Source organism: Cyprinus carpio, chromosome B3 (assembly GCF_018340385.1).
Source record: "Cyprinus carpio isolate SPL01 chromosome B3, ASM1834038v1, whole genome shotgun sequence".
Lineage (NCBI taxonomy): Eukaryota > Metazoa > Chordata > Actinopteri > Cypriniformes > Cyprinidae > Cyprinus > Cyprinus carpio.
In genome coordinates, this window is record NC_056599.1 from 21,532,222 (window position 1) to 21,543,699 (window position 11,478).

The 11,478-nt window shown below is 36.7% G+C and overlaps 1 long non-coding RNA gene and 1 other non-coding gene across 2 annotated transcripts; both read left to right on the top strand.

Moving 5' to 3' along the window:
• The first annotated feature begins 5,291 nt into the window (after positions 1–5,291).
• LOC122136541 lies at positions 5,292–5,942 on the top strand. Its single transcript, XR_006154210.1, has 2 exons — positions 5,292–5,653; positions 5,791–5,942. It is a non-coding gene; the product is annotated as an uncharacterized LOC122136541 (long non-coding RNA).
• A 794-nt stretch (positions 5,943–6,736) lies between these two features.
• Positions 6,737–6,811, top strand: trnav-aac. Its single transcript has one exon. It is a non-coding gene; the product is annotated as a tRNA-Val (tRNA).
• The last annotated feature ends 4,667 nt before the right edge of the window (positions 6,812–11,478 follow it).

An 11,478-nucleotide genomic window follows, 5' to 3' on the forward strand; every position in this document is an offset into this window, starting at 1 on the left:
TCAGTGTGCAGAATGCTGAAAGGTTAAACAAAAAAAAGGGGGGGGGGGATTGTGATTAGTACAGGAGGTATTTTTTCAGAGCTTTTAGTCATCACACACTAAGCATCATTTCTAAAAAGTCATAAAACTTCCTGTTATCATTTACAAAGAGCAATTTGATGTCAATATAGAAGCACCACTGAAACCCTGTGTACATAAAATAATACTGAGCCATTCTCACTGAAAGAGAATAGTGAAATACATAAATTATCTATCATTTTCTAATTGAGGAGGAGAAAAAAAGAAATATGCTCATTAATACTGTGAGAATGATTTACATAATGTGCATTACCTATATTTTGGGTGCCTGCAAATATTTATGCTTAAACATCTTAACACAATAGCAAAATATTTTTTTTTCAATGTACTTTGGATTCCAATATGCAAGATGTGCTGTAAAATAATTAATTTTAAGTTTAAACAAACAGCTTAACATCTGCTTGTACTCTGTTCAAAGACGAGACGTTTCATCTTTGCTTCTACAAAATGACACTTCCTCAAATCTTTCTCACAGATTTATCCGTGTTAAAATAAAGAAAAAAGAAAACAGCAATTCTCAGAGTCAATACCACAAATTCAGCATGATTTCACACTGAATGCTAAACTTAAACCCCATTTCCAAGTACTATGCATTTGAGCCTATATGGTTTATAGTTACTCTCAAACAGTTAAAGGGGTCATATGATGTTGCCAAAAAGAACATTATTTTGTGTATTTGGTGTAATGCAATGTGTTTATGCGGCTTAAGGTTAAATGAATTAAATTAACATTATTTATACTGTACATTATTGTTCCTCCTCTATATCCCCGCCTTTCTGAAACGCCTCATTTTTTACAAAACTCATTGGTCTGAAAAGTGAGGTGTGCTCTTATTGGCCAGCTATCCAGTGCATTGTAATTGCCCAAATGCCTCAAGCATGTGACAGAAATGTTACGTCCCTTACCAAACTGTGATGCTGTGTGTCCAGGCATGACAAGTCAACACCAATAAAACCCATTACAAACGAGGCATTTGTAGCATCCAGTGGGGACATACACTGATTATAATGACTTATACTGTCTTTTTACATGATGCATTGCATATCGCACTGCGTAAACATAAAACCATGTCTGCATTTGTGACTGGAGAAACGACAAACAATAAGTGCTACTCTACACTGCTCAAAACTCATGTTTGAATCATCATTGGAAAATTCTTTACATATGAAAACCTACTTACAGACTGTGAGTCAGAAGCGCCAGACTGTCCCACTTTATAGAAACAGACACCGGCATTGTAGGCTACTCTTCCAGGAAACAGTCCTTGTCCTCCGTAAAATGCACTGCACATATCTGAATAGTCATGTCCTCTGTTGGAAGGCCAAACAAAATAGTTACGCTTTCACAACGAAACACACAGCATCTCCCCAACATGGCGACAACAGCAACAGCAAGAATAAAAGTTATGCCTTCTTTCTTTGCGTGAACATTTGGGCGGTGTTATGCAAATCTTCCCACATGATGTAGAGATGTGGGGGCGTTTAAACGAGCCGTTATAGGTAGGAGTGATTGACTCTTAACTTTTATAAAGAATATCTCTTTGAGACTTTAGTCTTTAGTCTTTGAAACTTTACAGATCTTTTTTATGCACCAAGAGCTTGTAACACTCCAAAGAGAAAGGAAAAATTGATCATATGACCCATTTAAACAGTTTCACTTTTGTTGCAGAATCCACTTGATATGCATTAGTCATATATATGCAGTAGTGTCATTTTATACAGATTAAAAAAAAAAAAAGACAACATTTTGCATGTGACAGTTTTATCACATTTCCATCAATGAAGAAACATGCATTTTACCACACAATAATGGTGTAGTTGCAGCGTCTGGAAAGAGCTGATTCATGTCAATTAGAGCAGCAGTGCCAAACCCTGCTCCCTTCCTGAAGACTTCAGTTCCAGCTCTTCTCCAGCACACACACGTCTGTTGTTTTCATGCAATCCATATAATTCAAGAACATCTAGATTAGCTGGTTTGATTAGAGTTGGAGCTAAACCACAGGATGGGAGTCCTACAGGAGCAGGGTTGGCTACACCTGAACCAGACCAGAACTGAACCAGAACCATCCCTGAACTCCAGATAAAAACAGTGAGGGTCACATCATTATTACTTATATAAAAACTATTTATGGTGTGTCCAGTTTAAGGGAAATAGACTGATGGACAGATCAGTTCCTAACATACACTTAGTCATCAGCTCTTCTCACTAATCAGGAAGTAACATCTTAATTTGCGCACATTTTGAAAGAACGCAAGCATCACAATGCCAAGACCTCTTCTTCTCACTCTGATATTGGGTAAACTAAATGTTTAATTATTGCAATTTCTATTTTTCATAACAGATGGAGATTAAAAATTAAAATATAACTGATTATAGTCTATAGTCTATCACTGCACATTGCAATGTTAATATCACAATAATATTTAATCCTTAAAACAGTTTAGTTAAAGACTATGAACTGAATGGTTGGTTGTGCAATCTTTTTTATTTTTTATCATTGTGTTGTCATTTCTCAGACTTTCACTGAGCTTTTACACTTTTTTTTTTTTTTTTTTTTTTACTGAACTTTTTGGTAAAACCAGAAAGTAAACTGATACATGTTGATATATCTGTATGCGTAGGTTGATATGATTTAGAATTTTTAAAAGAAATTCACCAACAGGTTGATTGGTCTAAACAAATTTAATGAAAAATGAAACTAAAATTATTTAAAACAGTTTTAACAATAATATTTTTCTATAAATTCTTACACCTGAATGCAGATGCATAGTCATTATGTTTACACATTGTTCAGTGCCTATAAACATTCTCATGCTCATCTAGACACCAGAGTTTTTTACACTGTAAGTTTGGTGGAAGAACTATAACAGAGCTACAGCTGACCACAGAACCACGCTCATTCCCGCCAGTATCACTATCACAGTCACAGTGCTGGCCTTTCACAACATCGCAGCTCAGGGCTGAGTCTCCCTCATAAGCTCATTGATATCTAGGCTAATGATTCTTTTGGTAAATGCTGCCCACGTCTGCTGTTGTATACATGGAACTGATTCAGTGTCACTGCTTCAGAGACAATTGTAATGAGCTGAATTCATTAGAATTCTGTCTATGAGGCAGTGACACTGAAAAGAACACAGGAAAGAACACAGTATTAAGAATAAAGCAGTTGAAAACTTGATCTGGTTCATTTTTTCAATTCAGATATTATTGGGTCTTGTGGACTATATAAACATCTGTTATGTAAAATAGCTTACTCAGGGCAGTACTAGGCTACATAAGTACTCATTAACATGAGATCTGTTTGAGACAAAAAGTTTTAAAAAGATTTTATTTGGTAATTCATATCTAATTGTAAGTGTACAATATGTTTATTTATTTTCTGTTTTTTTTTTTTTTCTCCATCTCAACAGCGAGTTCTCTGACTTCTGTAACTGGTGAGTAACAGACTGTTAGTCACTCATTTTTATTTTATTCTAGCTGCATCATGACATAACCAGTCACTGTGTTGGCTAATCTGCAAGTTTAACATGTTGTGAGATGTGAGTTGTATCATAATGTTGTTTTTTAGGTAATTATAGTATCAGACTGGTGAATGGAAATAATGACTGCTCTGGAAGAGTTGAGATCCTGTATAATGGCCAGTGGGGAACCGTGTGTGATGATGACTGGGACATGACTGATGCTGCTGTGGTGTGCAGACAACTGGGATGTGGAAGAGCTGACAGTGCACCTGGCAGTGCTCATTTTGGCCAGGGTAGTGGTCAGATCTGGTTGGATGATGTGGGATGTTCAGGAAATGAATCATCGCTCACACAGTGCTCACATCCTTCTACTGGAAAACATAACTGTGGGCATCATGAAGATGCAGGTGTCGTCTGCTTAGGTAAAAGTAATTTTTTTTCAAATTATGCTTTTGCTGTTTTCACCTTGATTCCTTATGTTGTATTTTCCTAGGTACATTTTTTTAACTACTTGTTTGTTTGGTTGTCTAAGAAATGAGTGCTAAGCGTTTTGAAAATGCAGTGCTTGCTTGTGGACCATTCCTGGAATTCTGTAATATTTCAGTCCCCCAGAGTTTTTAAAGTGGTACTTCACAAAAATTAATTGTGAGAAGCTTTTCACAATACTTTGGTATGCCCATTATAATGAATAAAATAATCATTGCATTTTAATATTTTTTAGCATAACATAATTTCTGGCTATATCTATCTTAAACCAAGCATTTTGTCATGTCACTGAGTTTGTACTTAGGAAATTAACAAAATTTGCCTAGTGTCTGTGATTTTTGTCAATAATGTAAGCATTTAATTTTGTTCCCTTCTTGTGAAGAATATTTTTCTTAAAAACTGCAAGATATTTCATAAAAAACAGACTTTAAAATTATGTCCCTCAGTCTGAACTCAACCCGGTCAAACTAACCTTTCTATGCCCATAATAATATAGACTCATATGTGACATCATTTACCAGAAATTACATAATTCAGGTCTCTTTAATAATGGTGCAGAAAATGGTTATGTGTCCCTTCCAGTTTGCTACAGACTTCAAACCCATCACATCTAGTCACATTAATATTTTTGGAAAAATACAGGGAAGACAAGTAAGAATGCTGACTACCATGTGACATGTTAAGTACTAAAACAATAAAATTGTGGTTTTAGTTAAACTTCAAAATTAAAAATATTTTTTACAAAAATAAAGAGACCATAGACACACAATTTGTATAGCTTCAGTCCTATAAAATGAGAAAATGATGCTAAATGTTACCATTTGTTATCATTAAATTGCTGTCAGGGACACATGAGCAGTAGGTAGATGTTTGTTTTATAACAAGTCTTGTGTAAAAACCAATCCCATTTTGTCCATTGAGAAAAAAAAGTTGTCTAAATCTGGAAAATAATAATAATAATAATAATAATAATAATAATAATAATAATAATAATAATAATAAAAGGTCTTTAATGTCTGAGGTGGGAAAATATTATTTTTGGAGGTTTGATATGTGCTTAATGATGTGGGGTATTTATAAAATGAATCATATGTAAATGAAAAAAATAAAAAATAAATTATTGTATATTCCAAGTTGAAATGTTACCGAATCCCAGGAATGACCCTTGTAATAAAAGTACTATTAAAGGAATTAGTATAACAGAGACTATGAATGGACGGTGATTGGCTTCCAAAGATGTCAAACACATATAAAATACATACAGAATGCCAAAAGTAACTTTTTAAACACATTGTACTTTTATTTTTAAGGCCAACTACCAGATATAAGGTTGGTCAATGGGTCTGATTCATGCTGCGGGAGAGTGGAGATCCTGTATAATGGCCAGTGGGGAACCGTGTGTGATGATATCTGGGACCTGAATGATGCTGCTGTGGTGTGCAGACAGTCACAGTGTGGATCAGCCATCAGTGCACCTCCTGGAGCCGCCTTTGGTCAAGGCAGTGGATCTATCTGGCTGGATGATGTTAAATGTTCAGGAAGTGAAGGAGCCCTCACACAATGTTCTCACAGTGGACTAGGAAACCATAACTGTAAACACGGTGAAGATGCTGGTGTTGTTTGTTCAGGTAAGTTAAATCTTTTGCATTGTCACACATTAGTTTGGAGGACATGAGCAGAAATTACATTAAGCTTCATGAATTTCATTCTTTCATTTTCATTATGTCTTAACAAACTATTTAAAATAAACATATTTATTTTGCAGGTGAGCTTCAGTTGCCGACTCTTTCCCTGACCTCCACACATGCAGCTGTTTCTCCTGGAGAAAATATCCAGTTCAGTTGCACAACACCTAAACCAAGATGCAATTCTAATGCTGAATTCCAGCTCTTCAGAAACGGACCATCTGTATCCTCCCAGACACATTATTCTACTCTGACAGTAACATGCAAGTGAACTCATTCTGTAATGATGCCTTTTTTGCATTTGAGCTCCTTTGTAAAATGGCTGTGGATTAAATTTTGATCCTGACAAGATGCAGTTCTGGAAGTCATTTTATTTATTTAAAGAAGTTAGCTTTATTGTTTGAATCTCTGTAATCATATAAATGTATTCTTCTTGTTTTCTAGTGAACTTGCAGCAGCCCAGTATTTCCCACAGTGCTCCTGATGGAGGGTTTCACGTGGGGCCTCAGGGGCCAGTGATCACCAGGGGCCACGGTTTCACCATCATCTGTTCAACTCAATCTCAGTTTCCTGGAGGATCTTTTCACCTGTTCAGAGGATCAAACATCACCAGGACTGAGTCAGCTGTCAGTCACTCTGCTTCCTTCTTCTTTCCTGAGGCAGATTATTCACACGAGGGAAACTACAGTTGTGTTTATGAAGTCATTGTCTCCTCACGCTCCTTCTGTTCACCTGCCTCCGAACTGCTGCTCATCACTATCACAGGTACTGATGTGTAAGAGACTAAATAAAAGATGGACTGCTGGTAATGAAAGTTTAACTCAAACACGTGTGTCTCTTTCAGCCTCCCTGCTTCCTGTCATTGGTGCTGCAGTGTCAGCTGTGCTGCTCTTATTGTCTGTCCTTATAATCAGTGGCACAAAAAACGGGGTATGCAGTATATGCATTGCATAGAGGCGCCGCACATAGGGAGCTGCAATTTTACCGAAATCATTCTGTGAAACTCTTTAATAAAACATTATAAATGTGTTCCTATGGCTCAGTGGTAGAGCATTGTGTTAACAACGCAAAAGGTTGTGGGTTCAATTCCCAGGGAACACATGTTTGTTAAAAAGTGTTAAACTGAATGCACTGAAAGTTGCTTTGGATAAAACCATCTGCTAAAATGTGTAAATAATCAAAAGCTTACTTATTAAAAATAAGTAATGCAACATTTTTTATTTAACAGTTTTTAGCATTTTAAAAATGCTGTTTCCGTTCAGATCAAATAACAAAAAACAGGAAACAGATCTGGCGTGACGCAGCTGACACAGAACAGCATATTTACAGCGGATATTCTACAAAAATGGCACCAGAGTGATGCAGATGTGGGCGGGGACCAATGGCACCTAAGATGTAAACACATGTAATATAGATATTTTTCTACAACTACAGGTTTTTCCAAACAAATGGAAGGAACAAGCAGAGAGGTTGCACAAAAATCTTTATTTGCCACTTAAATATACACTACTTAAAAATATAATGATGCAAAAAAACACAAATGTTTTAGAAAAATACACATCACAAATACAATACTGTTGTTACATAAAATAATATTCAGTGGCCACCTGTAGTGATGTCTCTGACAATAATCCCTTGGGATAATTCAACATTTTGGAAGGAGATGAAACCGAAAACCCCAATAAATTCATTACAAACAGAATCCTCAATCCACGCTTTCCCACAAATCTATAAAGAAAATAAAATTACCCTCACTCAAAATAAATAACCAAAAACAGCAATCCACACAACAAGCAAACAATACAAAAGACAGTAAACCAGCCTTGTGAAGGTTATGACATTTACTACAAACTCAGTGCTCGACGCACATCAACTAGTTCTTGCGACACGATCAACACGCAGCCTGTATACCATGCTTTTTAAAGGGGCCGTGAATTTGACTTCCGCCCAGCTCCATCCATCCACACAGAAGGAAAACCCACCAAAGGGGATCACCCTATTACACACAGGAGACAAATTGTTGAATAAATTCGCCTTTTTTTTTTTTTTTTTTCGCACAAAAAGTATTCCCATAGCTCCCTAACACATAGAGCAATGTCCAAATACAATATAGATTTAATTAAGATCATGCAGGGTCAGACAGCTCTCAGATTCCATCAAAAGTATCTTAATTTGTGTGCAATTAAAGACAGAACTCACATTCCATCAAAAACAACCCAATTTGTGTTCCAAAGATTAAAAAAAAAATTAATAAAAAAATACCAAATAACCACAAACAAACAACAAAAGAATTTTCATTTTTGGGTGAACTAACCCTTTAAGACACGGAACAGCCGTATCTCTTTGCAACCACAACAAATGGGAGACTTTTCAGATGCACACTTCAGCTTGCCCTCAGCACCAGGCACGAGTCAGACAAGCGCGGAAAAGGTATAGGTGCCAAATGAGCTTCAGTAGAACAACAGGGAACTGTAGTCTGATTAGATATTGTTATGTCAGTAAAACAAACTTTCCTGTCCTGTCAGCCGTTCTACTGTGCTCACGGCGCACGCTCTTCAACTGTACGCGAATATGAGGTGCACGCTCACTTCATATATGAAGTGAATAAATATAAATAAACCGCACTAGAAACTGCGAGCAATTCGACATAACAATAGGGCGCAAGATGATAGGCTATGTAATTTTTTTAATTTATTGATCATTTAATGCACAAGTAGGCCAAATGTGAGCACAGTAGGGGTTGCACAGACTAATCGACTAGTTGACTTTTCGACTTCAATGTCGACTAGTTGCTGGTCCTATGGAGGGCGCAACAGGATAATAAATCTTTGAAGGACTTTCACATTTATGCTCCATTTCCAAACAGTTAAAATTACAAATAAATGTATACTCCGAAAGCTCCACAAGACATGTGTGATTATATTACTGGATGCTCGGAATTAACCGGGAGAATGCACATTCTAAACAGCTTATTGTACAGGTTAATCGCTGTTTTAATCTAATGCGCTGCTGCACTGTAAAGGCCAATTTATACTTCTGCGTCGGGTGCGCGTAGTAGGTACGGCGTAGCATACGCATTGACGTGTACCATACGTCGTACCCTTCGCCGTACCCTGACGCGCACCTACTCAAAAATGTAACTATGCGTCGTGACGACGCGGACTGCAAGATCTGTGATTGGTCGGCTTGGTAGTATCACGTTTCCTCCTACGCATTTCCGGAATGATCGTCTGCACTCTGGACCACCCGCCATTTTTAAATTCCGAAATTCAGTGAAGAGCCAACATGGAAATGGACCAAGTGACCGAGCGATTAATTGAAGAAGTGAGGAAATACAGCCATCTGTATGACTCCTCTTCAGGAGATTACAAAGACTGCCAGATGGCAGCGAATTCGTCGCCATTGTTCGTAGAAGCCCGCGAGGATAGAGGAATGTAAACACAGTGGAACCAGCTCACGTCAACTAGCGTTTCGGCGGTGTAACTGCAGAGCAAAACAGACATACGCAGAAGTATAAATGCTCACGACGGCGTCGCCTACGTGCGTAGCCTACGAAGTAAACTACTAAGCAATCTCTACTCATAATTATAAATTGGCCTTAACGCACACACATAGGCTACAGAGAGTAGCTTGTACGTCACGCGCATATCGCATGCGCACAGAATCATTCAGCGCGGAAATGTACTGTCAACGCTGTTCTGTGATTTCTCAAAATAGCTTAGAAACGAAATATTTTAGGCATATATTTCTTAATAACTAAATCCCACAGCGTCACTACTTCTAGAGAGATACTGCAATGTAGAATTAATTCACACATGCAATCGTTCTCACTAATGCAATAATATAAATGTAATCTTTACTGTTCTACTTTATCTATATCTAATTTAGAACGATCAGAAATCTGTGAGAAATAAAACTACACAAAGGCAAAAGAACTGACAAAAATGAGCTGTTATAGGATCAATAGCCATGTGGGCTGTGCTGTGTCATATGTCATAGCTGTGCACAAGGGGTTTGTCACAGGTTCAGACTTATTTGTTCATTAATGACGTCATCAGCAACTAGTCGACTTCGACTCGACTTTCATCACATAAAAGTCGACTTTAAAAAATCAGAAGTCTTTCAACCCCTAGAGCACAAATGAAAAGAAAATGAAACCATAATTAAATGCATGAAAAAAATATTTTGCATTCTTACATTATTTTCCTTTGTACAGAGCTTTATTTAGGTATAACAAAAGTGCTGCAATTAATTCATTTTGACAACTAATAGAATGTTAAACACAGACTGATATTTTCAGAGTTCATTGATTAATTAAAATTCAGTGAAGGTTGACTATAGTTATCTGCATGTCTCATCCATGAGTGGGCCTGTGCAATGATGGAGAACAAGATTTTGGGGGTGTTTAAAACCCAGAACAAAGCTTACTGAGCAATAAAGTTATAGTGAGCCCTTTTATTAAAATACCTGGAGTCTAGGTAATACAAAAATAAAACAAAAATTGTCATTCACTCAGTATTACTTGATGTAATTCACAGCTATCTAAAATACAATTATACAAATTAATTGTATTCAGTTGTGTTTTTAGGCACTACAGCAGTCCAATACTTTATAGTCAAATTCCATTTCTATATTGAAAAACAACAACAACAACAACAAAACCCTGTTGTTGTGGAAATGGTAAAGGAGACAGTCAATTAGTGGGAATCATGATATTCATTTTAATAGTATTTGTTTTTCTACCAGGTGAAATCTTGGCAGAAATCTTCCACTTAACATGGCAAAATATCCATGAATTATGAATTTAAGTAAAAATGAAAAGAAAAAAAATGCAGATGCTCTTTAAAATAAATTTTACTATATCAAAATATTAATAATTTTGAGGCAAATAATATATATTCAAATTACCAATAAAACAATGTGTTCTTCTGTCTGGGGTCTGCCATCAGGAGTTAAAGGGGATTTTTTTCTACTGTCTGGGGTCTGCCATCAGGAGTTAAATTACATTTCATGTGATACACTTTTTTTAGTTTTTTTTACTTTTCACTTTATTCCCTATGGTATTAAAAAAGGGGGAAAGGGGGTTCAAACCTTTCTCACTTTTTTTCATTCCTGATGAGTGTGTATCATTTCATGCACAAGCTAGTAAGTAGAAAGTTTTCTGTGGGAGTTAGTGTTAGAGGCTACTAGAATAGGCCTACAGGGGGCACCGACACTGATCTTGCATACCCCTCATGCAGCTGCACCCCTGCTTATAATAATAAAAATAAACTTTATATAGCCTAGCACATTTCAAAATTTTAAAGTTTAAAAGTTTAAAGTACTTTACATAAACAAATATAAACTACAGCATTGAATACCAGTGGTGTCGGGGGCCATACACAAGAAGGCTATAGAGTCCAACGGCATATGCTTACTTTTTCCCCCTGGCTGTTTGCGTATTACGACTTCTAAGGATCAATATTTGTGTATACCTTCCGTCTACCCACATGTTTTGTTGCTTCGCAAGTCCGTAATCTGCTATATACAGTTGTGTGTGAACATGTGATTCTTTGTTGGTGCGTTAACACTTCTCTCGTTCTACCTTGATCCTGCCCCATCATCAACTGAGTGTGCGTTTCCGCTGCAGTGAGAGAACTCCGCTCAATGCCGCTTTTGTTTTTCTATAAATTTTTGATGTAATATGTTCACTTTAACTTTGACACACATCATACAACAGAAATTGCACCCACATTTGCAGCAGAAAGACAATGTTGGCTATGCATATA